Raw genomic sequence first — 4,977 nt, 5'->3', positions numbered from 1 at the left:
GCTGCGTCAACTAGAGCTGAGCAGCCGGCCGCCCGGGAGTGTGTCCCGGGGGCCCGCGCGAACACGCAAGCGTCCGCTCAATTATTCTGCAAACAGGAGGAGGCTGAGCTCCCCTGCACAATACACCTCGAAACCCTCTCAGGTCCCGGCGGCGCGCAGCGCCGTCCTAAGTACTTGGTCGGGTTCGAGAGAGGCGCAATCGCCCGGAGTTTGGCGAGTAGACGCTTTAGGTGCGACCACCCGTGCTCCCAACTGAGCTTGCCGCTGCCGACAGAGGCCCGGGAGCGTGCTGTCGTGGCATTGCCGGCGGGAGACAACACGCGCCACCTACGGTGACCGGCAGCTCCAACGCCAGCGCCACAGAAGGACAAAAGCCCCACTTGGGTGCCGAAGCGAACTCTCCCAGCACAGCGCACGCGCCAACACGTCCGCACAGCTGCGATACAAACCACCTGCGAGAACCGCAGAGGCGACCGAGCAGCAGACGGCGTCGCGGCGCCGAGCGCCGGGCGGCGGCGCATCCTCAGCGCACACAGTCCTCAATCGGACCAGCACACTGCAGATGTCCACCGCGCTTCGCACCGGGCCCGCGAGGACCTACTTTGGCCGCACGGCGCCGCGTGCAGGGTGCGCCGGCGCGCAGCTGCGCCGCCTGCCGCCTCCGTCGGCCGGCGCGCCTGCCACTGGCCGCCCCCACCAGCCGGCTGTAGCGCGTGCGCCCACGCACCGCGCGGCCAGCACGCCGGGAGGCCCCCCCTCACCGGCCGGGGACGGTCCCACCCAGCCACCGCCGCGTATCGCTTCACACCCAGATGCCATTCACGTTCGTGGGCATGGTGGGTATCGCTGGAACAACCGGTTGGTAGCTCAACCGATCGTCGCCATCACTGATTCACCTCTAGCGAGAACAACCGCACCACAACGGTTTACCAGTTGTTCATTTGCATAACGTCACCAGCAAACGTAGGCGTCCATCGCCATTTGCAAATTCAACGATTGTTGCATGCCTGTGTCAGGTGTCACGACACACTATGTCTGCCCACATACACGCAACAACATGTGCACGCTTCGCGAACACGTGGAAGGTGGCCCCCGTACGTATGCGATGTCCATTGCGCGAACGACTGTCAACCGGCCTCTGTCGCATGTCGCAGATGTGGAACGCAGTGCACCATGCTATCACGGTGTGTGAGAAGAGACGACTACGTCTGACAACACGCGCCACTACATCAACAGACGGCTCATGCTGATCGCCATCCAGGGCATACCACACTGCAATCCAGCTCTTATAGGGAGACGACACGTAGCTGAGTGCACAACATTTGGACCGCATGGTTCGCCGTTGTTGGCGCAGTCGTTGTACGGTCACATGTACCACGATGTATCATTCAGTACATGAGGACCAATGTGCAGTACAGTGTGTGATTTGGACGTACAACATCAGCGGACAGTTGACACAGGCCGTACCACAGCGTAGGCTAAGTGCTTCGCACATGCGAATGCCAATGAACAACTGCAAATGCCAATGAACAACTGCAAAGGGCATTGAGCATGTACGTCCTGCTGCCATCCACATTACAGTGTATAGCTGCAAGGTGTTTAACATGAAGCGATACACTGGGGACCGGGCAGTGCGAGTAGCAAACTATATTGCGGGGGTTGCAGTTAGGCAACACTACACTAATTTAACGCGTCGTATGACAATTACAGAGCAGGTTAAGGCCCAACGTGTGTTGGGTTAAGGCCCAACGTGTGTTGGGTTAAGGCCCAACGTGTGTTGGGTTAAGGCCCAACGTGTGTTGGGTTAAGGCCCAACGTGTGTTGGGTTAAGGCCCAACGTGTGTTGGGTTAAGGCCCAACGTGTGTTGGGTTAAGGCCCAACGTGTGTTGGGTTAAGGCCCAACGTGTGTTGGGTTAAGGCCCAACGTGTGTTGGGTTAAGGCCCAACGTGTGTTGGGTTAAGGCCCAACGTGTGTTGGGTTAAGGCCCAACGTGTGTTGGGTTAAGGCCCAACGTGTGTTGGGTTAAGGCCCAACGTGTGTTGGGTTACGTTAAGGGGCAATGTGGGTTACGTTAAGGGGCAATGTGGGTTACGTTAAGGGGCAATGTGGGTTACGTTACGGCGCAATATAGGTTACGTTACGGCGCAATATAGGTTACGTTAAGGCGCAATATCGGTTACGTTAAGGCGCAATACAGGTTACGTTAAGGCGCAATACAGGTTACGTTAAGGCGCAATACAGGTTACGTTAAGGCGCAATACAGGTTACGTTAAGGCGCAATACAGGTTACGTTAAGGCGCAATACAGGTTACGTTAAGGCGCAATACAGGTTACGTTAAGGCGCAATACAGGTTACGTTAAGGCGCAATACAGGTTACGTTAAGGCGCAATGCAGGTTACGTTAAGGCGCAATGCAGGTTACGTTAAGGCGCAATACAGGTTACGTTAAGGCGCAATACAGGTTACGTTAAGGCGCAATACAGGTTACGTTAAGGCGCAATACAGGTTACGTTAAGGCGCAATACAGGTTACGTTAAGGCGCAATACAGGTTACGTTAAGGCGCAATACAGGTTACGTTAAGGCGCAATACAGGTTACGTTAAGGCGCAATACAGGTTACGTTAAGGCGCAATACAGGTTACGTTAAGGCGCAATACAGGTTACGTTAAGGCGCAATACAGGTTACGTTAAGGCGCAATACAGGTTACGTTAAGGCGCAATACAGGTTACGTTAAGGCGCAATACAGGTTACGTTAAGGCGCAATACAGGTTACGTTAAGGCGCAATACAGGTTACGTTAAGGCGCAATACAGGTTACGTTAAGGCGCAATACAGGTTACGTTAAGGCGCAATACAGGTTACGTTAAGGCGCAATACAGGTTACGTTAAGGCGCAATACAGGTTACGTTAAGGCGCAATACAGGTTAGGTTAAGGTACGACATAGGTTAGGTTAAGGTACGACATAGGTTAGGTTAAGGTACGACATAGGTTAGGTTAAGGTACGACATAGGTTAGGTTAAGGTACGACATAGGTTAGGTTAAGGTACGACATAGGTTAGGTTAAGGTACGACATAGGTTAGGTTAAGGTACGACATAGGTTAGGTTAAGGTACGACATAGGTTAGGTTAAGGTACGACATAGGTTAGGTTAAGGTACGACATAGGTTAGGTTAAGGTACGACATAGGTTAGGTTAAGGTACGACATAGGTTAGGTTAAGGTACGACATAGGTTAGGTTAAGGTACGACATAGGTTAGGTTAAGGTACGACATAGGTTAGGTTAAGGTACGACATAGGTTAGGTTAAGGTACGACATAGGTTAGGTTAAGGTACGACATAGGTTAGGTTAAGGTACGACATAGGTTAGGTTAAGGTACGACATAGGTTAGGTTAAGGTACGACATAGGTTAGGTTAAGGTACGACATAGGTTAGGTTAAGGTACGACATAGGTTAGGTTAAGGTACGACATAGGTTAGGTTAAGGTACGACATAGGTTAGGTTAAGGTACGACATAGGTTAGGTTAAGGTACGACATAGGTTAGGTTAAGGTACGACATAGGTTAGGTTAAGGTACGACATAGGTTAGGTTAAGGTACGACATAGGTTAGGTTAAGGTACGACATAGGTTAGGTTAAGGTACGACATAGGTTAGGTTACGGTACGACATAGGTTAGGTTACGGTACGACATAGGTTAGGTTACGGTACGACATAGGTTAGGTTACGGTACGACATAGGTTAGGTTACGGTACGACATAGGTTAGGTTACGGTACGACATAGGTTAGGTTACGGTACGACATAGGTTAGGTTACGGTACGACATAGGTTAGGTTACGGTACGACATAGGTTAGGTTACGGTACGACATAGGTTAGGTTACGGTACGATATAGGTTAGGTTACGGTACGATATAGGTTAGGTTAAGGTACACATTGTTGTAAGGAAAGGTTTAATGGGGGGCGGGGCGGGGCGGCCGGTTTGTTGATTGTGATTATAGTAAGTGGATGCCTGCGGCATCATCTGATTTGCCACGTCAGGATGCACCTTTGGCTCATGACAGGCGGCGCTCTCATTCCATGCTTGTGGCAGACCTGTGTCTTTCATTCCTGCCATTGTTTGTGTGCTGTGAGAGGAGGCAGTATTGTGATGTTGGGTGCACCCCTGTGTAGGACATGTGTGGGTGTTGGTGGCTTGGCTGAGCAATGGTGGTTGTCGGGTGGGTGGGATATTCTGTTTTCTGAGTGGACCTCCCAGTCTGGTTATGACAGTGTGGATTGTCTAATGTGGCGGAGAGGATGCACTGGGTGTTGTTCCATGCTGGTGCTTACATATTGTCTGTGTGCGTGTTACAGGCAGAGAGTAGTGCGTGATAAGGGTGTGTGGCTGACGTGTGGTTGTGATTGTGAGCAGAGTCTTTCAGCATGTATACGGACAGTTGTATACATTATCTGTATTCTGATGGCTCTATCTATTACTAATCAGCGCCGTGTATACGTTTAATCCGGTTCCAGTCGAAACTGTTGTATCTCTGTACATTAGTGACACGGCGAGCCCGCTATGTAGTTACTCGTCTCGGCAGCTTCCACCGGTGTATGGCAAATGATTATAAGGAATCAGTCTAGTCGTCAATACCGATGGTGTGACGTCACATGTCTGGGGTGGGGGACGCTGCGCCCTTCCGGTGGGTCATGGCCTAGAAAGACTCTTCCCACGCAGGGGGGCGTGGACTGTCATTGACTCTTCCAGGTAATATACTTGCCGTACGTTCTTGCGACTGCGAGTGCAACGCTCACCGGTACCGACATGGATGGAGCGCCTCCTAGCTGACCGCTCAGCATCGGCATTCGTACAGAGAGCAACGCGGTCGCGTCTCTAGCTCGTAACTGGTACAGCCCGCAGCTCATGTATAGGGACAGCGGGAATGTCGCATATTGGAGATAACTCTTCATGAAACGCATGTTATAGGGGTGGATTGC

The sequence above is a fragment of the Schistocerca americana genome, unplaced genomic scaffold (assembly GCF_021461395.2).
Source record: "Schistocerca americana isolate TAMUIC-IGC-003095 unplaced genomic scaffold, iqSchAmer2.1 HiC_scaffold_177, whole genome shotgun sequence".
Classification (NCBI taxonomy): Eukaryota; Metazoa; Arthropoda; class Insecta; order Orthoptera; family Acrididae; genus Schistocerca; species Schistocerca americana.
Note: the sequence above shows the minus strand (reverse complement) of the source record.